Consider the following 27,149-nt stretch of genomic DNA (forward strand, 5'->3'; position numbering starts at 1 on the left):
CACTCGGAACCACACAACCTTTTTTTCAGGCAGATCTGAGCAGGCCACCCATTGATCTGTATGGGCAGGCAGATGACAGAGGAGATGTGTCCGCTGACACCTGCCTGCCATTCGATCCGACAAGATCCACTCAAAACAGAGGGATGGCGATATGTTCGCAATCCGTCCAGAGGATCGGATGAAAACAGACATGCAGTCGGTTTTCATCCGATCTGCCCATAGAGAACAGCGGAGCTCTCACAGGTCCGTCCCTTCACAGTGAGCAGAGTCATCCGCTGGCTCAGCGGGGATCAACTGTGCGATCTCCCGCTAAACTAGCCGAGCCCGTCCAGTGCAAAGTGTGTAAAGGGCCTAATGGTTAAGGATTTGAATTTATTTTTAATTCAAACTGTATATTTGTAAATGTATAAAATATTTAACATCTTTCCCCTAAACAGCATGCTTCTAGTAGTTTTATAGTAATGGATGTTTTGGGGAAAAAAAATATATATAAGTATAGTAATAACAGATATTTTTTTTTTATTCAAGGTTTTGTTTAAAAAAAAAAAGCAAAAATGAAAACAAACATATCTCTACTTACCCTTTTAAAATAGCCATACACTGTAAGATTTGGAGGGGCTGAAGGAAAGGAAATGTCCGATTCCCCTATCCATGGTAAACATTGTGTGCCCCAGGGGCAGACAGACAATCAAATTAGGAGAGAGTAGATCGCACACACAGATTATAGGATGAGGCCTACTACAAACATACATCCAACATTAGAAAAACGATGACTAGCATCCAGTAGGGTAGCTTAGTGTAGTTTAGTGTAGGTCCTGCCCTAGAAGAGTCTACCTTGCCTTGGTGGGCAGGCTTGGAATCTCTTGGTGAAAAGTATGTCAGCGAATGGGAGAGAGGATCACTAGATTTTCACTTTTGGCCAATTGATTTCACCAATGGACTCTTGGTTGAATCAGAGTACATGAAAAAAGCTTTGAAAGGAACAAATGTTTATAGGTCCATAATCATACTTTCATAAACGCACACTTAAAAATGTCATCTGAATTGCTTCCTCTTTTATTTAACCCTTTCATGACAAGGGGTCTGTACTCACCATAAAATCCTTTCCTTGAAGTTTTTCAAGGGACATACGATCAGTAGGGGTAGAATCTGAGACTACTGGGCTATTCTGCTGACTTTATGAGGAATCACACATTGGACAGGCAAAAAATCCATGGGTCCGTCAGGTATAACCCCCCCCCCCCCCCCACACACACACACACACACATCCACGATGCTTATATCTTTTAGAAAAGCAGAGTAGGAGTAGATAATAAACACAAAGGATTGATTTCTTCAGGAGATTGCATTTTGTCTGTAAGTTGGAACCTTATCCTTATAACTGAACCAGGGACCTAAGTACCGTATATACTCGAGTATAGGCCGACCCGAATATAAGCCGAGGCCCCCAATTTACCCCCAAAAAACTGGAAAAAATTATTGACTCGTGTATAAGCCGAGGGTGAGACATGCCTGTCCATCCCTGTGTGTCCGTCCATCCCTGTGGGTCCATCCATCCCTGTGTGTGTGTCCATGCATCCGTGTGTGTGTGTGTGTGTGTCCATGCATCCGTGTGTGTGTGTGTGTGTGTGTCCATGCATCCGTGTGTGTGTGTGTGTGTGTGTGTGTGTGTGTGTGTGTGTGTGTGTGTGTGTGTCCGTGCAGCCTACCTGTGTCCAGCCTGCCTGTGTCCGTCCAGCCTGCGTCCCGTCCAGCCTGCGTCCCGTCCAGCCTGCGTCCCGTCCAGCCTGCGTCCCGGCCCGGCCCGGCCCGTCCCGGCCCGTCCCGAGCCGAGCCTCCGTCCTTCAGCTCTTCGTCGGCGGCCATTCTAGGATTCAAAAGCCGCGCCTCCGTCGGTGATAGGCGGAACACTCAATTTCCCACTGACTGCTGTTCCGCCTATCGGATGTCCGTGATAGGCGGAACACTCAATTTCCCAGCAGCCTGTGTTCCGCCTATCACGGGCATCGTCTCATCCTCGTCCGTAGTACGAGGATGAGACGATGCCCGTGATAGGCGGAACACAGGCTGCTGGGAAATTCAGTGTTCCGCCTATCACAGGCGAAGGCGGAGCCGGAGGCGCGGCTTTTGAATTCTAGAATGGCCGCTGTCTGTCTGCTCGACACGCTGATCGAGCGGGCAGACAGCGATGACTCGAGTATAAGCCGAGGGGGGCACTTTCAGCCTCAAAAAAGAGGCTGAAAATCTCGGCTTATACTCGAGTATATACGGTATATATTGTTTCCCTGAAGTCCAGGTTTAAGCCTATAGGCGTGTATGAAGAGGTGCCAAAGCCACCATGAGATGGTGGAATGGAAAGTAGGTAGTCCTTTATGGAGGCTCTTGGGAATGGCATAAAGAGAGTCAGACTACATCCAAAAAATGGATATAAAACTTCCCAGGATAAACAGGAGTTGGACAGATGGATGGAAGTACAATGGGGGACAATTAAGTTTACATTTGAATGGTTTGTGACAGCAATACAAATACAATGCTAAAATGTGTTACATAATATAATGGATAGCTCCTGCTGCTACTTCTGTTTCCTGTGAAAGCAGGGAGAGAGAAGAGAACTAATACAGATTAGCAAAGCACTGGATCGAGTGAGGACTCAGGTAAGTATTTGGGTTGGGGGTAGAGGTGTAACTAGAACTTTCAGTTCCCCAGTGCAAAAAATCATGAAGGGCCGCTCTGGCCCCCGACCAGGGCCCTTCCCACTTATCTAGGGCCGTTCACTTCTATTGTAGGACCCTTTTATTATGGTCCCCCAGTAGGCCGCCTTCCTGCCATCTTGGGGTCCCCCCCACGGTCATGGAATTCAAGGGAAGGACACAGCAGCACAGGGGCAGCAGGACAGAGATAAGGAAGTGGCAGGAGCGGCATGTGAAGGAGCCAATAGCCTCCATTTCCCTCCTGCAGCCTCTGAATGTCTTCGGGAGAGAGAGGAGGGTTTCGATGGTCGCATGGAGGATCCTCTACATTTCACCGACCCTGCCGGATTGCAGCAAGACAACACTGGATTGACTGAGTAGGGACAACCCAACATAACAACATAAGAGGGCCTTAAAACAATGTTATGTATAACCATATTATCACCTCTCACATCACCTCTGTAACCCCTATCCTCTGATCAGCATCCTTGTCTTCTGCTCACTTCTGGTATCCCCGTCCTCCATTATCCTTGTCCTCTTGTTACCCCCCGTCCTGCGCTATCCCCGTCCTGCGCTATCCCCGTAATCCGCTATCCCTGCCCTCCATTATCCCCATCCTCCGCTATCCTCGTCCTGTTATCCTCATGCTCCGCTATCCCCATCCACCATTTTCCCCATTCTCCACTATCCCCGTCCTCCGTTATCCTCGTCGTACATTGTCCCGTCCTCCGTTATCTCCATCCTCTGTTATCCTCATCCTCCGCTATCCCTGTCTGCCATTATGCCTGTCCTCGCAGTATGGGCGAGCAGCTCCACTGAAAGGGAGGATTTTCTGTTTTCCCCCGGAGATCAGTTTTAAGAATATTTGATGGTGACAACAGTGTCTGGCAATCCATGCATCGAATGCACAAAATAATATATCGGATTCCCCCCATCCCCCACACATACGAGGTGACTGGGGGAATCCCTCTCTCTGTGTATTGTATTCTGACGGTGAGAAGCCTATCCCGATGTCACCATACAATGATCATCCTGACAGGCTGGTTGTACAGATCAATAGATAGACTTGTGTACAACCAGGTGACGGTTTTTGGGCTTCACCAATTACTATCGCCAATTCAAGGAATACATTCAAGCTTGTACGGTTTGTGTACTTTCCAAATCTTCCATGTCTGCCCCTGCTGGGTTGCTTTTGCCCTTACCAGTGGCCAATGTACCTTGGCGTTGTATTGCCATGGATTTTATCTCAGATCTGCCTCCCTCAACAGGTTCCACAGTCATCTGGGTAGTGGTGGATCGGTTCGCCAAAATGTGTCACTTGATTCCTCTCCCAGGCCTACCTTCAGCTCCCAGTCTTGCCACAACTTTTATTAAGGAGATATTTTGTCTTCATGGGATGCCTTCACATATCGTCTCTGACAGAGGAGTTCAATTTACTGCTCGGTTTTGGAGAGCCTTGGCCAGCTCCTTTGGGATTTAATTGGATTTTTCATCTGCCTTTCATTCCCAGTCCAATGGGCAAACGGAACTTGCCAATCAAAGTGTAGAACATTTTCTCTGTGCCTTCATTTCAGCCCACCAAGATGACTGGGTGGACCTTTTGCCCTGGGCAGAGTTTGCCTTAAACCATCACGCCAATGCCAGTTCTGGAAAATCATCTTTCTTCACAGTTTATGGGCAGCATCCATCTTTTCGCTTTCCTGTTCCCATTTCTCCCGTTGTACCAGCAGCAGCTGAGACCCAAAGGTCCTTCAACTCAATCTGGAAAGAAGTCTCTGGGAATCTTCATCTAGCTGCTTCCAGGCATAAAACGGCGGCAGATCGTCATCTCCGTCCGGCTCCCAAGTTCCTGCCTGGCGATAGAGTTTGGCTCTCTGCCAAGCACATCCGACTCCGGGTACCCTCAATGAAATTTGCCCCTCGCTTCATTGGTCCATTTCCTATTCTCCGCCAGATCAATCCGGTGGCTTTAAAGCTCCGTCTACCCTCTCATCTCAGGATACTCAACATCTTCCATGTCTCCCTGCTCAGGCCACTGGTCCTCAATCGCTTCTCTTGCCCTTCTTCTCACCCCACTCATGTGGCTGATACCTCGGATTAACATGAGATTAAAGAAATATTGGACTCCAAGTACTCCCTGGGGGAGGCTATTCTATCTCATTGATTGAAAGGGCTATGGTCCGGAGGAGAGGTCTTGGGTCCCTGGCACCGATGTCTCTGCCCCACGATTGGTGACCAGATTCCATCAGAAATTTCCCTCCAAGCCAGCCCACAGACGTGTAGGGGGACCCCGTAAGGGGGGGGGGGGGGTAATGTCACAGATCAGCTGCGGAGCTGATCTGTGTCTCACCTTTACTGCAGTGGGTCGGCTGGCATCTGTTGTTCCACTGGCTGGTGTTCAGCTCTGTGCACTCTGCAGCTATGGGTGTCGCCACCCTTCACCCGTTACCTAATATATGCTTCCTTCCCGCTACTTCCTGTCCAGCCCCTCATGTGCTTCTATATTTATATCCCTTTCTAACCAGTTACTATTGCTTGAGCAACATTTGTTTCTGAAGCTCCCCTGTGTAACCTGTTTTACCTGACCTCTCGTGAACTGATCTCTTGTGTACCGACCCGGCTTGTTCTGATTATGTTGTCTGCAGCCCACAATGACTTTGGCTCACTATCCGGCTCTCCTTTGCTTCATCCATCCATCCTTGTCCAACAGTGTCTTCTGGTACTTCCCTAGCGAGCAGGGGGAACCCGGGGGTTGTGACCTGGGGTCAGCACGCAGCTAAGCCCAAACCTTCGTGAGAGGGTCCCTGGCGGAACACCGGCTGGCTCTTAGATTCCACGCCCTGAGGGATCCCATGTCACCTGCTCGCCTGTGGGCTCACTGTAAGTAGTACCGTGACATAAATATTAAATTTGAATAAAGCATCGTTTTAGCTTTGGAGTGCGGCCGTCCAGAGTTCCGTCATTATCCACATTATCTGCATGTTGTGGCTCGCACCCAGATCCCTTGACCTGGAGCAATTATCTCTGAGTTCCCAGGACCTGCTTTTGAGCGGTGGTGTATATCTCTGCTGTGATTCTCTGGACGTAAACCCATTGGTCTAGACCACTGTAGGACTGCCGAAAGTTTCTCTGGGTCCACTGAAAAACCAGCAGTGGACATGACATAGCCCAGGAATGTAACCTGTTCACGATGGAACTTGCACTTCTGAAGCACACGACAGACATCTGTGTGGTGTCTCTCCAGGGACTTGGAAAATATGAGGATATCATCGAGATAAACCACCACACATAACTGCAACAAATCTCGGAGGACATCGTTAATAAATTCCTGGAAAACTGCCAGGGCGTTACAAAGGCCAAAAGGCATTACCAGGTATTCATAATGGCCAGTTCTGGTATTAAACGCAGTTTTCCACTCATCGCCCTCCTTAATGCGCACAAGATTGTATGCCCCTCTCAAGTCAAGCTTCGTGAAAACAGTTGCTTCCTTGAGGCGGTGAAATAACTCTGTAATCAATGGAATCGGGTAGGCATTCTTAATCGTGACACCATTTAGACCCCTTTATTCTATACAAGGTCTCAGTTCACCGCTCTTCTTCACAAAGAAGAAACCAGCAGGAGACGAGGATTTGCGGATGAAACCTCGAGAAAGTGCATCAGCAACATACTCCCCCATGGCCTTATCCTCCAAGATACGACCAGAAGGAGGTATGGCACCAGGTTGAAGGTCAATTTCGCAATCATAAGAACGGTGTGGAGGCAAACTACTGGCTTGACCTTTATCAAAAACATCGCTAAAATCGCGGTACTCCTCCGGCAGGGAGGGGAGTGAAGAGGTGCACAGGACCTTAGATACCTTTAGGAAGCATGTCTCACTGCATTGTGGTGACCAGGAGAGAACCTCAGCATGGAGCCAATCAAAAGAGGGGTTGTGCATCTGTAACCAAGGATAACCAATAACCAGCGGAAACCTGGGTGAGGAATTAACTTGGAATTGGATTATCTCATGGTGAAGAGCCCCTACGGTCATGGACAACGGAACCGTCTCATGAGTCACATGGGCAGGCTGTAAAGGTCTCTCGTCAAGAGCCTCAATGGCAAGTAGAGTGTCACGCAGCTGCAAAGGAATCAAGTGCTACGAAACAAATGCAGCATCAATGAACAGGCCTGCAGCCCCAGACTCGATTGGAGCCTGTATCTCGATAGACGACTCAGCCCAAGATAGGGTGACTGAAACCAGGGGCTTATCCTTCTGGTTAACTGGGGACGAAACAACGCCACCTAAGTATTGTTCATGACAGGACCTCAAGGTTTGGGCGTTCCCTGGATGGGTAGGACAAGACTTCAAAAAGTGACCTATCTGGCCACAATAAAGGCACAATCTCTCCCTCCTCCTAAAGGCTCTCTCATCCGCAGAGAGACGCGTGAAGCTCAGGTGCATGGGTTCATCTTCACTGACCGACTCGGTACCAGGAGGCATGGGAGGTGAGGGAGGCATGGGTGGGACTACAAAGCTCGGAGGCAAACGTTCAGGAGGCTTCCGCAAACGCTCCTTAAGAGAAAGTCTCTCAGTCTGGAGTCAATGAGGATGGCAAGCTAGATCAAGCTTTCCAACTCAGTGGGTATATCTCATGCTGCTATCTCATCCTTGATGGAATCCGAGAGACCATGAGAAAAAGCAGCCACGAGGGCCTCATTGTTCCAAGCAACCTCTGCTGCCAGAGTACGGAATTCAATGGCGTAGTCGGCAACAGTTCTTGATGGACATGAGGCACTTGGCAGCAGAAGCGGAGCGTGCGGGAACGTCAAATACCCTTTTAAAGGAGGCCACAAACTGAGGGTGGGAAACGCCTGGGGCAGCATCTTGAAGTATAGCTCAACCTGATTGAGAAACCCTCTACATTGAACTGGATCACCCCCAAATCGATGGGGAAGCGGACCGGAACCAGACATACCTCTTGTAGAGGTAATACTCGAGGCGGGTGTCTGCACAGAGACTGGCGCAGCAGGGACCTCCTGTGACTCAGGTTGTACTGGAGCAGCCACGGTGGGGGATTCCAGGTGAGCCGTGCGACTCTGTAGTGTTTGTAAAGCCATGGCAAACTGATCCATGCGGTGATCTTGCTCATCCAATCTGGAAAAAATATTACCAACAAGTGGATTGACTGTATCTTCTGAATTCATGGCCTTCGCGTACTGTCAGAAACCATGAATAAGACCGAGATAGAAGTACAATTAAATCACACTTGTTTATTAAATAAAAATAAAAAATAAATAAATAGAAAACACGTAGTCAAAGCATAGCCAGAGTCCAGTAACTGGATCGAGTAGTCAGACAGGCCAGAGTTCAATAACCAGATCGGGTAATCAGCCAGGCCAGAAGTCAGGGATCCAAGTAGAGCAACAGCAAGCAGGATAAGGAGCCAGAAGGGATGTCAGCAAGCCAGTCTTTAAACAGAACCGCAGGAGATGGTTTCTTGATGTGACCAAGGCGAAGGCAGAGGTGAAGTGAGCTGGATAGCTTTAAGTAGGTAGGTGAGACGAGCATGATCAGGAACAGCTGGTAACTGTGGAGAGAGATGAGAGCTGGCAATTAGCCAACAGCTGAGCAGCCAGCCCAGAGAAGGAAGGGCTAAGCCAGCCCTGACAGGTGCATTCCCAACTTTTTCTCCAGACTCTGAGAAAACAAACTCACTTCTTCCTTCCGCAACACACACTCACGTGGTGCCTCATGCAGTACCCAGCCATGCAAAGGAAGGTACCGTACTGCTACTTTTAAAAGGGACCTATACAGGTTCATACCTCCCAACTTTTTGAGATGGGAATGAGGGACACCTATCAGCAAAAGTATGCAGGCATAGGACACACACCTTGCAATGCCCCCTTAAAAGGAAAATTATACCAAAAAACTGTGCTTTTTTTTTACCACTACTATTCCTTTATATTGGCTTTTGCAATTTTCCAGCACTAAACCTTTCAAAGTGATTTTTAATTTGCTGCATTTGTAAACACTTTTTGATAAATAAAAAGTGCATTTAATATACAGCTATATAGATCAGACCAAAATGAAGGACAAATGAGCAGGAATGAGGGACAGAGGGACATTGTTCCAAATCAGGGACAGGTGGGAGCTATGCAGGTGTTTGCGTGTGTCTGTTTGCGTACATGTGTTTTTATGCATATATGCACGTGTTTGTATGTGTGTGTGTTTATATGTGTGTGTTTGTGTTACTTTTAATCCTGATCCCCCTTCCTGTACTGCTTTTTTACGCCTTTTTCATAATAGCAGCCAGGACTGTCACTCCTCTGAACAGCAATACATGTTCAGATTGCCTTTCAGAGGCATTTGAGAGGTGGTAAAGAGGTAATATGTTGCCTCCTTACCACCGGTTTTAACCCCTTAAATGCAGCATCACCACAACGCAACCACATGCAATGCACACAGTTGCGAGGTGGTTGCAGTGCAGCCCCATTCACCTGGAGGTATACTTCCAGCCTTGCCCACATCATTTATACAGCTAAAGGGGGAGCTGTTGGGGGTGGTAAAAACAGCTTAACTGTGTTTACGTCTGTTTGGCTGTGTGTAGCACGTAGCACGTGTAGGGCAACCCATGCATTTCAATAGGTTGCCATATCTGCAGAAATGCAGGGAAAGAAGCCCCTGATCCATTTTTTTTAAATTGCACTGCACCAAGAACTGACAATTGCGCAGACAAGTGACGCTGTATCCAAACAAAATGTATGTCCTTATTTTACCACAAATAGAGATTTCTTTTGGTGGTATTTGATCACCTCTGCTGATTTTCTTTTTTGGGCTATGAACAAAAAAAGGTTGACAATTTTTACTTTCTGTTATAAGATCCATCCATTAAAAATTTTAAAAAAAATCAAATTTCTTCATTAGTTTAGGCCAATATGTAGTCTGTTACATATGTTTGGTAAAAAAATCACAATAAGCATATATTGATTGGTTTGCGCAAAAGTTATCGCATCTACAAACTATGGGATAGATTTATGGCATTTATATTTTTTACTAGTAATGGTGGCGATCAGCAATTTTTTTCGGGACAGCGACATTGCGACGGACAAATCTGACACTAAGTGACACTTTTTGGGGGCCAGTGACACTAATATATTGATCAGTGTTAAAAAAAATGCACTGTCACTGTATAAATTACACTGGCAAGGAACAGGTTGACACCAGGGGCGGTCAAAGTGCTCCTAGGGAGTGAATTCTAACTGTGTGGGGGATGGACTGATTGGAGGAACACAAACACAAAATCTCTCTCTTGTTTACATAAGCAGACTGCTGTTCTGCCTCTCCAGTGAATGATCGGCAGGATTTGGCAGCCATTGTGGCCGCTGGACCCGCTGACTGTGTCTAATCACAGCGGGAGTGGGTCGCTGGCAGCGCGCCCCAATCCCCGAAGCGGAAGCAACATACAGGTACTTTGTTTCGTGCAGCTGGGGCCACCCTGCCGTGGTAAATGTGCGGTGGGGGGTCCAGGCGCCGTTAAAGCGGGGTTCCACCCTAAAGTGGAACTTCCGCTGATCGGAACCCTCCAGTGTCAGAGTTGGCACCTTTCAGGGGGGAAGGAGGTGCAGATACCTGTCAAAGACAGGTATTTGCACCCACTTCCGGGCATAGACTCCAACGGGAGTCTATGCCTCTTCCTGTCCCTCTGCACTGTCTGCTGGGACACACATGGGTCCCAGAGACAGCGCGGACCATTCCTAGTACACTGCGCAACTCACGCATGCGCAGTAGGAAACCGGGAAGTGAAGCCACAATGCTTCACTTCCTGATTCCCTCACTTAGAATAGTGGCGACAACAGCCGAGAGCCGAGCGGTCGTTTGGCCTCGGCTGCCGACATTGCTGGATCCAGGGACAGGTGAGTGTCTATTTATTAAAAGTCAGCAGCTGCAGTATTTGTAGCTGCTGGCTTTTAATATTTTTTTTTTTTACAGTGAAATCCCTCTTTAAGGGAAAAAAAAACAGGTTTATTCATTCACAGAGTTCTGTGGATGTGAAAACTTCAAGTATCAAGTGCCTTTGAAGCTGTCATCTTGTAGTCCTCAATGAACTACCATGGCGTTGTTGAGCCCTCTGGTAGTCCATTGATTCTTCCTGTAATGTGAAAAAGCCTGCCTGTACGGTGTATAGGGCAGACAGCTTACACTGACCGTCTGTAGGAGTCATGCATGGTGCAATGCTTTCCAGGCTTCTATAAAGAATAAAAAAATAAAATGGTAAATGCACTTTTTTTTTACCTACAAAAAAAGTGCACTTATTTTTTTTTATAGTGAACTTATCCTTTAAATTTCACAATGTTGAATCTATATAGTAAAACATGCAGTACCTCCAGACAATGTATTGTATAGGTAAATAGTCACTGAAGGTACACCTGGGTAAATGGTTACTGGGGAGGAAAAGAATTATAGGTAGCAATTCCTCAACCAGGCCACCAAAACTGTCACCCCAATAGTAATCAATAAAGTGTGAGGTGTGTTCCTCTGAATCAGTAAACAGCATATAAAAAAGTAGGACAAATTCCAAAGAGATTCTTCAAAGAGAAACAAAATATTTTATTAAACAATTCCACATAAGCACTGGCGACAATGAAAAATATTACCTCCACCACAATCATTAAAATGAGATCACGTTGTCCCATCAATATTGCCCCATCATATTCCTCTATTATAAATCCTTAGTAGATGGTGTGGCTGTGCTGTCCCCCGGGTTCTATAATCAGAGCTAAGAAGTTACAGCCGCCTCCCCCACTGCTCATCACTGTGCAGAAGCTTTGGTAACCATGGCAACAAAAGCCTGTCAGAGGAGCACCAGGAGATTTGAAAAAAAAAAAAAAAAAAAAAGGTTTCCATGACAACACTGCTGCACTATGATGTCACTGGCTGCTCTCATATAAGAAACAGCTCAGCAGGGTTCCTGCCAGTTGCTTTGTTGACTCTGAACGGTTAACACGAGCTTCTATCTCTGGCGAGTTTTTTCTTGTAATCTGATCAGATTTTATCCGATTTCATTACAATTTAATTCTCACCCATTTAAAGCGTGTTTCATTATTCTTCATAATGAACAGATTTAACCTTAAAAAGGTTGTTTCTCAAAATAACACCACAGAGAAACCCACCATTGGAAGACCACCTATGGAAGGAGATATCAGTTTGCATCCTGCAGATATCTCAAGCAAGAAGCCCAAAAGAATGCAGAGAAGGATACTACGGGCTCTTATGCGCAGCTGCTTCAGAGCCGTTATTGGATGCTTTCATGCCGGCGTTAAAGTCAATGGCCAACAGCAGAAAACAGAAGACCTGAATGGTAAGTCCTTTTTTTATTAAGGTTTTTAGTTACAATCAACACAAGACACACACTCAACCCATGTACATATTGTACAATCATAATAAACACACATTTATAAGCAATATTTAAGAAAAAGAAAAGAAAAGAAAAAAAAACAAGACATAACATTGTATCCTACTAATATCTTAATCTCCCAACCCCATCATTCAAGTTTTTACACCGCTATATTTAGAGGTTCATATATATCTGGTGTAATAAATGGTCAATACATCATCACGACTATATCTGTCCTCAAACCCCTTGTGCCACTCTACATAATTGATGGTTGTGAGCAGGGGCGGACTGACAACTCATGGGGCCGCTGGGCAATAGGGATCATGGGGCCCCCTTTGTCTCCACCCACCCATACACAAGCCACACCCTCACAAAGCACCACATATATATTGCACTGCTACATTACATGCATTGGTCACAGAATTTATCTACTGTATGTTCAAAATAAATGTTTAAAAAGTTAAGAAAATAAAGAAAAATAAACTTAACCATGTACATTTACTGCGGGGCTGCATCTCCTGTGAGCAGAATCACGTACAGGTACTTGATTCTGCACTTGCGGGTCTGCGCGCTGTTTGATTGGTCAGACACCGAGAGCTAATCAGCGTGTCTTGTGGGCCCCGCCCGATCATTTCCAACAGAGGCAGAATAGTGGTCTGCTGATGTAAACAAGTCCCCAGAGAGCCTCCCCCACGTACACCAGGATCCCCAGAGAGCCCCCTCCTTACATCGGGTCCCCAGAGAGCCCCTGATCCCCCCTTACCTCAGGGTCCCCAGAGAGCCCCCGACCCCCTTACATCAGGGTCCACAGAGAGCCCCCTCTTTACATAAGGGTCCCCAGAGAGCCCCCTCCTTACATCAGGGTCCCCAGAGAGCCCCCTCTTTACATAAGGGTCCCCAGAGAGCCCCCTCCTTACTGATGGAGTTTAGGACATCTCCATAACATGTCTTAAATTAGCCAGCCCCATATTACATCTAGGACAAAGAGGGGTATCTTTACGCTGCCACGTGATAGGTCCTGTGTGAAATGAATAGTTGGGTTCATTTCTGTGTGGAGGATAAAGAGACCATGGGCAGTGCGGACAATGCCACCTCCCAATGATCATCCCTTATGGGACTTAGATCCCTTTCCCAATGTCTCTTTGAAGGTTCAAATTTCGGAAAGGCGGGCGCATGCGCAGTTACACGATGGAAGGCGCCATTTTTAAAAGTAAAGCAGAGCTCAGTGAGGTCTCGTCTGATGGTGTGTGCCTCTTCTTACGTCCCACCCGCAGCTTATGACCTCCTGAATGCCCTCCCCTCCCCCTGCAGCCTCCGACCTTCTGTCCGCCCCCCTCCCCCATGCAGCATCTGACCTCCTGTCCGCCCCACCCGCAGCCCTGACTTCTCCTGTCGTCCCCTGCGCAGCCTCTGACTTCCCCTGTCGTCCCCTGCGGAGCCTCTGACTTCCCCTGTCGTCCCCTCCGCAGCCTCTGACTTCCCCTGTCGTCCCCTCTGCAGCCTCTGACTTCCCCTGTCGTCCCCTCCGCAGCCTCTGACTTCCCCTGTCGTCCCCTCCGCAGCCTCTGACTTCCCCTGTCGTCCCCTCTGCAGCCTCTGACTTCCCCTGTCGTCCCCTCCGCAGCCTCTCACTTGCCCTGTTGTCTCCTCCGCAGCCTCTGACTTGCCCTGTCCTCCCTTCTGCAGCCTCTGACCTCCTGTCCTCCCCCTGCAGCCTCTGACCTCCTGTCCCCCCCACCGCAGCTTCTGACCTCCTGTCCCCCCACCGCAGCTTCTGACCTCCTGTCCCCCCCTGCAGCCTCTGACCTCCCACCCCCCCTGCAGCCTCTGACTTCCCACCCCCCTGCAGCCTCTGACCTCCCCTGTCCCCCCTCCTCCGCAGCCTCTGACCTCCCCTGTCCCCCCCCCATGCAGCATCTGACCACCTGTCCACCCCCCCTGCATCATCTGACCTCCTGTCTGCCCCCACTTCCCCCTGCAGCCTCTGATCTCCTGTCTGCCCCCCCGCAGCATCTGACCTCCTGTCCGCCCCGCTAGCAGCCTCTGACCTCCTGTCCGGCCCCATGAAGCCACTGACCTCCTGTCCGCCCCCCCGCAGCCTCTGGCCTCCTGTCCGCCCCCCCCCGCAGCCTCTGGCCTCCTGTCCGCCCCCCCGCAGCCTCTGGCCTCCTGTCCGCCCCCCCCCGCAGCCTCTGGCCTCCTGTCCGCCCCCCCCGCAGCCTCTGGCCTCCTGTCCGCCCCCCCCGCAGCCTCTGGCCTCCTGTCGCCCCCCCCCCTGCAGCCTCTGGCCTCCAGACGCCCCCCCCCCGCAGCCTCTGGCCTCCTGTCCGCCCCCTCCCCGCAGAATCTGACCTCCTGTCCGACCCCCTTTAGCCTCTGACTTCCTGTCCGCCCCCCTCCCCCTGCAGCCTCTGACCTCCTGTTCGCCCCCCCTGCAGCATCTGACCTCCTGTCCGCCCCACCCGCAGCCCTGACTTCTCCTGTCGTCCCCTGCGCAGCCTCTGACTTCCCCTGTCGTCCCCTCCGCAGCCTCTGACTTCCCCTGTTGTCCCCTCCGCAGCCTCTGACTTCCCCTGTCGTCCCCTCCGCAGCCACTGACTTCCCCTGTCGTCCCCTCCGCAGCCTCTGACTTCCCCTGTCGTCCCCTCCGCAGCCTCTGACTTCCCCTTTCGTTCCCTCTGCAGCCTCTGACTTCCCCTGTTGTCCCCTCCGCAGCCTCTGACTTCCCCTGTCGTCCCCTCCGCAGCCTCTCACTTGCCCTGTCATCTCCTCCGCAGCCTCTGACTTGCCCTGTCCTCCCCGCAGCCTCTGACCTCCTGTCTCCCCCCCTGCAGACTCTGACCTCCTGTCCCCCCACCGCAGCTTCTGACCTCCTGTCACCCCCCTGCAGCCTCTGACCTCCCCTGTCCCCCCTCCTCCGCAGCCTCTGACCTCCCCTGTCCCCCCCCATGCAGCATCTGACCTCCTGTCTGCCCCCCTGCAGCATCTGACCTCCTGTCCGCCCCCCTCCCCCATGCAGCATCTGACCTCCTGTCCGCCCCCCCTCCCCCTGCAGCCTCTGACCTCCTGTCTGCTCCCATCCCCCCTGCAGCCTCTGACCTCCCCTGTCCCCCCTCCTCCGCAGCCTCTGACCTTCGCTGTCTGCCCCCCCAGCAGCCTCTGACCTCCTGTCCACCCCCCATGCAGCATCTGACCTCCTGTCCGCCCCCTGCATCATCTGACTTCCTGTCTGCCCCCACTCCCCCCTGCAGCCTCCGATCTCCTGTCTGCCCCCCCCCCCCCCCCCCACAGCATCTGACCTCCTGTCCGCCCCTTCTGCAGCCTCTGACCTCCTGTCCGCCCCCCTGAAGCCTCTGACCCCCTGTCCGCCGCCCCGCAGCCTCTGGCCTCCTGTCCGCCCCCCCCTGCAGCCTCTGACCTCCCACGTTTCCCCCTCCGCAGCCTCTGACCTCCCCCGTTTCCCCCTCCGCAGCCTCTGACCTCCCCTGTTTCCCCCTCCGCAGCCTCTGACCTTCCCTGTTTCCCCCTCCGCAGCCTCTGACCTCCCCTGTCATCCCCTCCGCAGCCTCTGACCTCCCCTGTCGTCCCCTCCGCAGCCTCTGACCTCCCCTGTCGTCCCCTCCGCAGCCTCTGACCTCCCCTGTCGTCCCCTCCGCAGCCTCTGACCTCCCCTGTCGTCCCCTCCGCAGCCTCTGACCTCCCCTGTCGTCCCCTCCGCAGCCTCTGACCTCCCCTGTCGTCCCCTCCGCAGCCTCTGACCTCCCCTGTCGTCCCCTCCGCAGCCTCTGACCTCCCCTGTCGTCCCCTCCGCAGCCTCTGACCTCCCCTGTCGTCCCCTCCGCAGCCTCTGACCTCCCCTGTCGTCGCCTCCGCAGCCTCAGACCTCCTATGTTGTCCCCTCCGCAGCCATTGACCTCCCCGTACCATCTGCAGCCTCTGACCTCCCCTGGAGAGGAGTCAAGAGTGGAAATGCCGCCAGTGGGGTCATGGGAGAAGTCAGACATGTATGGACTGTGGAGAGGAAACTATGGGATAAAACCAGAGCCACGAGCTGAACCGACTGACTGAGCCCTGCACGGTGCACCTGAGAGGAAGTCAGTGAAAGCACCGCCAGGCCAGCCTTGGGGGGGGGGGGGGGGGCCAATACAATATTGTAAGGGGGCACTGATATAAAGGATTCCCCCTTATATCAGTAAACCCTCTTATCTTAGTGTTTTCTTTCTTTCTGGTCATCAGAGTCCTCCCCACATTCCCAGAGTTCCCCTTTACATCATAGTCTGCAGGATTCCACCTTACAGTGCAAGGGGCGACTCTGATGTAAAGATCAATGCTGCAGACCCTGATGTAAGTGAGAACTCTGTAAAGGGGAATGCAGTGGACTCTGATATAAGTGGGGTCTCTGATCACCAGTGCCCCCTTTTTATATCAGAGTTCCCGCTTAGATCATGATCTGCAATGTTCCCCTTTATGTCAGAGTTCCCTTGCACTGTAAAGGGGGAATCCTCCTGATGTAAGGGGGAACTCTGTGCTGGGTTATATTAATCTGACATTCATGTAAATGGAAAAATTTGTTTTTTGACTTTTGTTTAAGTTAAACACATTGCTAATAGCATTAGCTACATGTTTATAGGGTAAATATTGATATTTACACTGAAAACTGCAATTTTTGGTACCTTTTTTTGCAGTGTCAGTAAAAAATGTGCCAGTAAGGCCCCTTTCACACTAAGGCGCTTTGCAGGCACTAGAGTGCTAAAAATAGCGCCTGCAAAGTGCCCTCAAACAGCCGCTGCTGTCTCTCCAGTGTGAAAACCCGAGTGCTTTCACACTGGAGCGGTGCGCTTGCAGGACGCTGAAAAATGTCTTGCAAGCCGCAGCTTCAGAGCACTGTAGGAGCGGTGTATTTACCGTTCCTAAAGCGCCCCTTCCCATTGAAAACAATGGGGCAGCGCTCCAAACCCACCTGCAAAGCGCCGTTGCAGCAGTGCTTTGCGGGCGGTTTTAACCCTTTTTCAGGCGCTAGCGGGGTTTAAAACTGCCCCGCTAGTGGGCAAAAAGCACCGCTAAAACTATGGTAAAGTGCCGCTAAATATAGCGCCGCTTTACTGCCAGTGCGCCCAGCACCTCAGTGTGAAAGTAGCCTAAATGCCATGATTTTTTGCAAGTAAACAATTGGTGCTGTTTGTAATTTCCACGTCTCTCTTATCTATATATAATACACTCTTCAAATGTGCTTTAAAATGTATGGTTTTCCCTTTTGTGAACAAGAAAATAATGACATTATGCTGTTGGGCTGGTATAATAATGCTCTGGGGCTGGTATGAAATTATTTCCAGGGCTGGTTTTTATTCCCAGTCCGGCCCTGGTACTATGCCTTTAACCTAAGTGCTGTAATTAAAAGTGTCTGTGTTCCTAAAGCCGGCCATAGACAGTTCATATCTCGGCCAGTTCAGCAGGGATCAGCCGAGATTCTAACCATGTATGCACAGGCTGATTACGGGCTGGGTACAACCAGCCTGTCTGGTTTTTCATGTGATTATTGCCAGCCAGTGGGCTGGGATGAGTGGCAGGCAACCAGCATTTTTATACAAAGGCCAACAATAGTAATCCTGGTGTCCCTGTCATATCACGTTTATTCATTGTCTCTGGTACAAGAGTTTTGAACATTTCTCTCTATAATTTGATGTTGTACAAAGAAAAATATATGAAATGTAGGTGAAGCTGCTAAATCTAATTCCTCTTTTTTTTTATTGAAGATGTATGCAGTATTTACTGCAGACAAGGCTCACATGGCAGGCCTGTTGACCAACACATTGAGACGCCGCCATCAAGTGACGTTGAAATTAAGACTCCACCAGAACACGGCCTAGACACGGCCACTCCACCAGAGTGCGACCTGGACACGGCCACTCCACCAGAGTGCGACCTGGACACGGCCACTCCACCAGAGTGCGACCTGGACACGGCCACTCCACCAGAGTGCGACCTGGACACGGCCACTCCACCAGAGTGCGACCTGGACACGGCCACTCCACCAGAGTGCGACCTGGACACGGCCACTCCACCAGAGTGCGACCTGGACACGGCCACTCCACCAGAGTGCGACCTGGACACGGCCACTCCACCAGAGTGCGACCTGGACACGGCCACTCCACCAGAGTGCGACCTGGACACGGCCACTCCACCAGAGTGCGACCTGGACACGGCCACTCCACCAGAGTGCGACCTGGACACGGCCACTCCACCAGAGTGCGACCTGGACACGGCCACTCCACCAGAGTGCGACCTAGACATGACCACTCCATCAGAGTGTGACTTCCACAAGGATACTCCATCCGAGTGCGACTTCCACAGGGAGACTCCACCAGAGTGTGAATTCCACAGGGAGACTCCACCAGAGAATCCACTAGAATGTGACGTTCACATTCAGAACCCACCAGAATGTGACTCTCACACTGAGACTCACCCAGAATGTGACGTTCACGTTAAGACTACACCGGAAAGCGGCATTCACATTGTTAATCCACCAGAATGTGGCATTCACGTTGTGACTTCACCAGAATGTGACGCTCAAGATGAGACTCCACAAAAATGCCAGAGGAACCTTGGGAACATCTCCTCCAGTGAAGATGGGGGCAAAGTTCCAGCAAAGAATAGGAAGATATTGGTGGTAGGGGACTCGATCATTAGAAGGACAAAGAGGGAAATCTGTCACAAAGACAGTTATTACCGAACAGTATGTTGTTTACCAGGTGCTCGTGTTCGAGACATTATCCATCAGATGGACAGATTGTTGGATGGGGCTGGGGAGAGCCCAGCTGTCATGATACATATTGGTACTAACGAAAAAGTTGGAGGAAATTGGGGCACCCTAAAAAATGATTTCAGGAACTTAGGGGCTATATTGAAGAAAAGGACCTCCAAGGCAATATTTTCAGAAATACTGCCCGTACCTCGAGCCAAACCATGGAGGCAGCAGGAGCTTAGGGATCTTAACAACTGGCTGAGGTACTATTGCAGGGAGGAGGGGTTTGGCTTCATGGAGAACTGGGCTGACTTTTCAGCCGGTTACCATCTTTATTGCAGTGATGGATTGCACTTAAATGGAAGAGGTGCAGCTTTTTTGGGAAGGAAGATGGCCAAAATGTTGGAAGAAATATTGGTTGACGCTCCACCAGAATGTAAAGTTCACATTGAGAACCCACCAGAATGTGACTCTCACACTGAGACTCACCCAGAATGTGACGTTCACGTTGAGACTACACCTGAAAGCGGCGTTCACATTGTTAATCCACCAGAATGTGGCATTCACGTTGTGACTTCACCAGAATGTGACGCTCAAGATGAGACTCCACAAAAATGCCAGAGGAACCTTGGGAACATCTCCTCCAGTGAAGATGGGGGCAAAGTTCCAGCAAAGAATAGGAAGATATTGGTGGTAGGGGACTCAATCATTAGAAGGACAAAGAGGGAAATCTGCCACAAAGACAGTTATTACCGAACAGTATGTTGTTTACCAGGTGCTCGTGTTCGAGACATTATCCATCAGATGGACAGATTGTTGGATGGGGCTGAGGAGAGCCCAACTGTCATGATACATATTGGTACTAACGAAAAAGTTAGAGGAAATTGGGACACCCTAAAAAATGATTTCAGGAACTTAGGGGCTATATTGAAGAAAAGGACCTCCAAGGCAATATTTTCAGAAATACTGCCCGTACCTCGAGCCAAACCATGGAGGCAGCAGGAGCTTAGGGATCTTAACAACTGGCTGAGGTACTATTGCAGGGAGGAGGGGTTTGGCTTTATGGAGAACTGGGCTGACTTTTCAGCCGGTTACCATTTTTATTGCAGTGATGGATTGCACTTAAATGGAAGAGGTGCAGCTTTTTTGGGAAGGAAGATGGCCAAAATGCTGGAAGAAATTTTAAACTAGGAGATGATGAGGAAAAGGGATCAGAGAATGATTTTCTAGTGAACATGAGGGAGAAGATCTTCAAGTCGAGCCATCATCACCAGAGTCCAGATGTCATTACTCTCTTAAAAGATTCTCATCAGAACCTATCTTTAAAAGAGCAATACCTTCAGCTATCTTCACCCAACAGGAGTGCCATATTATCAGGGCCGGGACAAGGGGTGGGCAGGAGGGGCGGCTGCCCTGGGCACTGTGGTATCATGGGCGGTGGGGGGGCACCACAAGGAAATAGGGGGAGGGGATTTGTGTTGGAAAGGGGGATTTGGGGGGCAACAGGAAGTACTGTTCTAGGAGGGGAAATTTGGGGGGTATGCTAAAATTTAGGGGGAGAAGGAATGGGGGAAGATTTGTGCTAGGAAGGATGATTTGCAGTGGAGTTATTGGGAGGAGTAATCTTAGGGGTAGCTAATTTGTGCTAGGAGGAGTGATTTTGTTTGGGGGGGGGATTTGGGGGGTGGGGGTAAGATTTGTGCTGGGATGAGGGGGAGTTTATGCTTAGGGGGGGTGAAAAAGATTAGTGCTCAGTTTTTTTTGTGGGGGGTTTTGATGATGCATAATGCCCATACACCTTGGGGGCGGGGGGTGTAGTTGGGCATGTTTGCCCTGGGCTCTGGATGACCTTGTCCCGTCACAGCATATTATCTTTTCTACATAGTCCAAGTTTTGTGTGTGGGAACAGAATGTTATAAGACTCAATGGAAAGTCTGAGGAACCTTGCCAGGGACCAGGTACATATGTACCAACATAGGCTCCTCAACTGATGGCGGCTGCCACTCCAGTAACTTGAGGGCCTTCCCATCAGCCCTCTGTTTCCCTTTCTGCAGCTTCTGGATCACCAACTATCAAGTATAAGTACTATCAGTATGTTTTTGAGGTGTGTGTTGGACCGGCTATGAGGGGAGGTTGGAGGCCGGTATGTTTTTGAGCAGTGTATTACACCGGCTATGAGGGGAGGTCGGAGGAGTCTTTCCAGCTTTATTTAGGCTTTTTCTGCTGGAGAAATGAGAACTCTTCTCACCAATAAGGTCCTTTATGGAGAAGTCCAAGGCCTCCCTCACACGGGGTGTATGAATCTGTACCCTGTGTGGGGCTGCATTTACCCCAAAAAGGACATCCATGCGGGTGCAGTTGTGCGGACGCACCCTGGGTGCATTTTGGGGCCTTGCACCAGCACCCACACAGATGTCACATTGGGTACAGCTGCTGCACCCCAGTTGACAGCAATGGGACTGCCTACACGGGATGCTGGGAACACCTGTGCATCCCCATTCTGATAAATATGGCCCTCCCATGGGGTATGGCTTCATACCCTCCATGTGAATAAGACGGAAGTATGAATGGAATCATTAGCTCCTTTGTGTTGCTAATTTGGGGACCACTGAACTCCCCCCCCAGCTCCTCCAGTTACCATGGGCCTCTTGGCTGCTTCTCGGATTAATGCTCTCCTTGCCTGGCCTGTCAGTTTAGGTGGACGGCCATGTCTTGGTAGATCTGCAGTTATGCCATACTGTTTACATTTCCGGATGATGAATTAAACAGTGCTCCGCAAGATGTTCAAAGCTTGGCATTTTTTTTTTTTTATAACCCAACCCCGTTTTAAATGTCTCCACAACTTTATCCCTGACCTTTCTGGTGTGTTCCTTGGCCTTCATGATGCCGTTTGTTCACAAAGGTTCTCTAACAAGCCTCTGAGGGCTTTACAGAACAGCTGTATTTATATTGAGATTACAGCATCTACCTAAACTAAACAACCAGTTTCCCCAGGAAGTAGTAGAGAAGTTAATATTGCAGTCCAGCAACAGGTTTTATTTGCCCACCACCTTTACTACATCAGGTTGTGATGAAACTGCACTGAGGCTCTGCAACACTACACTTTAAAGTGAACTCTGCTTTGCCCGTGCAGGTTACGTGAACAACCGTTTTCTGCCCTCACTTGCCGCCCGCCGGCCATCATATGATAGCCAGGCGGTGCGGCTCTTGTTCTGGGAGTGCTTCATATGATGGCCTCCCATTTAAACAGGGAATGCGCACGATCATGTGCACGCATCCCTGTTCCTTTGGTGGCGGCATGTCACTGAGACACCGCTCGCCACTGAGGAGGGGTGTACAGCCATTTGACATGGCTGTTTACCACGTGATCAGCTGTGATGAAGTCACAGCCGATCACAAGTGGTACCGCCCCACTTTGCACAGCGCATGCACGCGATCGGAAACACGCTGCCCATGCACGTCGTTGGCGGCACGTTCCCAGGATCACTGCTCTTTACCGACGGTGGTAAACAGCCATTGGCTGGCGGCGGCATGTGATTGACTGTGATCCTTTCACAGCCGATCACTAAATGTAAACAAACCGCGGTAACGAGATGTTACCGGGTTCTCCTCCTCACACACCAATCATGTGTGAGGAGATTGCGGTAACATCTCGTTACTGCCTACAGTGTACACCAACACACACTGATTGCCCCCCACACCTGTCACAGTCCACCAGAGTACCTGAGTACCTGTCTCCAGGCCATCAGAGTACCGAGTACCTGTCCCCAGGGCATCAGAGTATCCGAGTATCTGTCCCCAGGCCATCAGAGTACCTGAGTACCTGTCCCCAGGCCATCAGAGTACCAGAGTACCTGTCCCCAGGCCATCAGAGTACCCGAGTACCTGTCCCCAGGCCATCAGAGTACCTGAGTACCTGTCCCCAGGGCATCAGAGTATCCGAGTACCTGTCCCCAGGGCATCAGAGTATCCGAGTATCTGTCCCCAGGGCATCAGAGTATCCGAGTATCTGTCCCCAGGCCATCAGAGTACCTGAGTACCTGTCCCCAGGCCATCAGAGTACCAGAGTACCTGTCCCCAGGCCATCAGAGTACCCGAGTACCTGTCCCCAGGCCATCAGAGTACCTGAGTACCTGTGGTGGTGAAGCACATCGGTCGGTGTTCCTATTAAACACTTTGGGTGGAGATAGAAGCATTATCAAGAAAATCTTAAACACTGAAGAGACTGTTTACATTTATGCACTATATTTATGCACGAAGCACTTTTTCTTACAGGAGATACTAAAGCACTTGTAATATTAATGGTATATTGGAGCATATTGTGGTTTATACTGTTTGTGGTATATAGAAAGCAACAAACAGTTTTTTTCACACATTTTTTACACTGTTGAAACTATTTATTGTGGATGATTTTTTTCACAGCATTCCTATATAATTTTGGGGGCTTGAGCACTTTAGTTGTTTGTGGTCTGTTTAAGATTTCTTTATTTATTTGTTGACGCCAGTGCAGGAGTTGGGGGTCTGGTCAACAGACACAAACTGCAGTGGTACCATCACATATGTATATTTTTCTGGTTTTATAATTTGTAAAAGTGGTGGTTTAGTTGGTAGTGATATTAATGTATTTGAAACACATGGTCTAGACTTCTTGGAACCAAGGCACTATTATAGGAAATAAAGTTAGCGCAACCCTGATCATACGCACATATTCGTTAGATTGACTCACATAGTGATATCTCTATATTAGGTTGCAGCAAACAGATATATTTTACATTTTCTTGTCCCTAGTGCGCTGGTATTTTTTCTATTTTTTGTTAAAACACATGTATGTTCACCTTAAAGCAGAGTTCCACCCAAAAGTGGAAGTTCCCCTTTATGCACTCCTCACCCCTTGGCATTACCCACAATGGCATGCAATTTTTTTTTTGGGGGGAGGGGGTTGGGTACCTATAAACACACCCTTTTGACAGGTACTTCCTGTCCCACTTCCTCCTTCAGTCTTCTGTGTGCCTAGGCGATGCCTCCTCTCCCCCTAGGTGGCCCCTCCCTCGCTGCAATCTTCTGAGACACGTCACAGGTCCCACAAGATTTCCTGGCCACTAAGAGAGCTCAGAGCAACTCTCGCATTCGCAGAGTATGCCTGGCTGTGAAATCGCAAGCTATCACAGCCGGGTGCCCACAGTTGCAATGACAGTGCCGCGGAGAGGAGGGCTAGAGGAGTGAGGCTGCAGCGACCGCATTGCTGGAACGTGGGACAGGTGAGTGTTTTGTTAAAAGTCAGCAGCTACACTTCTTGTAGCTGCTGACTTTTAATAAACTGAAAAATGAGTGCAACTCCGCTTTAATGGTTTTGTTTGTTTACGTACTTGCAGTGCTTTTATAGGGATAACATTTAGAGAACTGTGTTTGTATTGCAGCGATATATTGAATATGTTTCTGTTTGTTTTTCTCAGACATACACTTGAAGTATCTTCTGACCTTTGGTATAGAATATCCATTCAGCTGAACATCTTTAATGGGTGCATGAGCAACTCCTATTGACACAACTGAGGCAAAGCCCTGGATTTCCTCTAGAACAGCCTGTGTGTACGGCATCTTTACTTTGTCATCATAGTCAAGGTTGTCTCTGTCTCCTCTATTTCTTCTCTATATTTCTCTGAAAGAGCATCTACAGTTTTATACTCATACTGAAAATATAATAAAATAAAACTGAAGGCAGCTTAGGTGTGTATTATTCAAAAAAATATATTGAATTGCAGGTGACAGAAAGTGAAAGCACCTGATTGGTGGGTTGTAACTGACAATACAGATACTTCTAGAACAAAGCTACTAGATAATAAAAGATATAAAGAAGGAAACCATTTTCAGAAGACTTTACCCTGAATGTCCGGATAGGTTATCATGTAAAGCAGACTCCATTCCAGAGTGGCAGAGGTAGTTTCCATCCCAGAAAGAAAGATCTCCCACACATGAATAGGTTCTCAGCATCAAAGGTTGAATTGTGACCATCAGGGAAGTCTGCAAAATCTCCACTTACCATTCCTCGCTGATAAACCTAATCTTCACCCTTTACGGTGGGCTCCAAAACCTTCAGGAACAGGGGAACCTAGAGGTTACCCACAATCCTGGACCTGCAACAGCACCCTGCCGGTAAAACTTTGTGGCCCTACTATCAAAAAGTACTGGATCACAGGGTCCAGCTCTCTAAAAAGACAAGCATTCGCAAGCAAAACCTTGTTTCTTCGGACACGAGGCCCAGGTACCATTCCTTTGGCCCATGAAAGGACACTCTAAACGGATCCGGTCAGCATGGCTAGTCCCAGCAAGGAAGCTTCCAGCGGAGCTTAGCACTGCAGATCTTTACTCGTGACCAACACCTTAGACACTGGGGAAAAAACTGAGGACTCCCAGTAGTGGGAGGGGTTATATAGGAAGTGCACTTCTTGCCTTAGGGTGTGCCAGTGTCCATCACCTATCAGTGGCCCTATAACCCACATAGTAACTACTATGGCTCTGTGTCCCCTGATGTATGAAAAGAAAAGCAGATTTCCACTTTTGTAGACTGTTCATTTTACAGAAATCTTAAAAGCTGAACTTTAGTCATAGAAATAGAAAGTGCTTTCTACAGCAGGTGTGCTGCCTTACTGGGAATAAAGTGCACAGTGCAGGGGGAAGCAGGGTGACATTTCAGCTCTAGAGATTACTTTTTTCATCACTGCAGCTTGCTGTTAAACTGAGTAACCTAGAAAAGCATTGCTTTGTCTGGGGGGTCCCTCTGCAACAAACTACAGCCAGTCTTTCCCTACTCATTGTGTGTGAGCACCTGTCTTCAGTAGCCCAGAGTTCAGCATAACCACTTGTTTAACGGGCACTTTCACCCACTTCCTGACCAGGCCAACATTTTAAGCTTTCAACACTGTCGCACTTTGACAACTGCACAGGCATGCAGCATTATACCCATGTGACATTTTTATCTCCCCCCCCCACACTAGAGCTTTCTTTTGATGGTATTTAGTCACCACAAGGTTTTATTTTTTGTTAAACAAATGAAAGAGCAAACATTTTGAAAATCACTGATCGGTTCCCTGATTAGTGTAGCTGTCCCCTTTCACACTTGTCGGTCACTGGCTCTCCTTAAAGATGAATGCTGATTACTGGGAAGTGTGCTTATGTCTTGATCAGCCGTGTATGGACACAGCTGATCATGTGTAAAGGGCCACTGTGATTGGCGATCACAGAGCACGCTGGGTGAGCACTGCAGCGGGCAAGGATCTTGAGGTCGTCAACAGAAGCCCTCCTAGAACTAAACGACAGCACTGTAGCCGTCATTCTGCTATAGCACGGTCGGCAAGTGGTTAGAGGTTATAGTGTCATAGATTATCTATTTTCATTCCAATTCCTATGGAGATCACCTGTCAAGAATGCCACCAAGATTTAAAAGGTTAATAGTAATCCTACCACCATTTGATGTCGATGACTGTCGCGTTGGCATCCTTTGTGGCTCAGAGTCTGCTGGGTTGCTAATAGGAATCATTTTACAAGTGCGCACCCAAAGAGAAGGCCTGGGACTCTCAGCAGAAGGAGCCTAAAGAATAGACAAATTTGTTATAGACAATTTATAGGGATACACAATAGAAAGTTATTCTACTTTAGACTAAGTCTTGTCATCAATTATATACAGTGCCATAAGAAAGGTATTCAAACCGCTTGAAATTTTTACTTTGTCATGTTACAACCAAAAAACTTAAATTTGGGATTTTATGTGATAGACCAACACAAAGTGGGACATAATTAGGGGTGCAACGGATCAAAAAAACTCATGGATCGGATCGTTCCTTGGATCAGAGTCACGGATTGGATCATTTTTAGGATCAGAAAATAGTAATTGAATTTGCAGAAACCTGTGAAAATTCCACCGCCATACAGTCCCCAATGTAATATCCACAATCTCCCCCACTGTAATATTGGCTGAGCGTGGCAAGGTACGGCTGAGTACGGCAGAGCATGGCTGCGTAAGGCAGAGCATGGCTGGGTACGGCAGAGCATGGCTGGGTATGGCAGAGCATGGCTGGGTACGGCAGAGCATGGCTGGGTACGGCAGAGCATGGCTGCGTTAAGGCAGAGCATGGCTGGGTACGACAGAGCATTGCAGAGTATGGCTGGGTATGTCAGAGTATCGGCAGGGTATGGCTGGGTATGGCAGAGTATTGGCAGGGGATGGCAGAGTATTGGCAGGGGATGGCAGAGTAGGCTGTCAAAGAGCAGCGCTGTGGGCACTACAGATGCAGCCCACAGTGCTGCATCCATCCGACCTCTCCCCCTCCACTGTACAGATCAGTACAG

General features: G+C 49.2%; 1 long non-coding RNA gene across 2 annotated transcripts in view; it reads right to left on the reverse strand.

Annotated features, from left to right (window-relative positions):
- LOC143941977 (uncharacterized) overlaps positions 1-27,149 on the reverse strand; it is a 162,815-nt gene that overhangs the window by 127,447 nt on the left and 8,219 nt on the right. For both annotated transcript variants that reach the window (XR_013264600.1, XR_013264606.1), the window contains exon 3: positions 26,265-26,391. This is a non-coding gene — a long non-coding RNA (uncharacterized LOC143941977). The remainder of the gene's footprint in view (positions 1-26,264; positions 26,392-27,149) is intronic.

Source organism: Lithobates pipiens, unplaced genomic scaffold, assembly GCF_037356315.1.
Source record: "Lithobates pipiens isolate NorthernLeopardFrog02 unplaced genomic scaffold, aLitPip1_a1.2 Scaffold_10, whole genome shotgun sequence".
In the NCBI taxonomy this organism is placed as follows: Eukaryota; Metazoa; Chordata; class Amphibia; order Anura; family Ranidae; genus Lithobates; species Lithobates pipiens.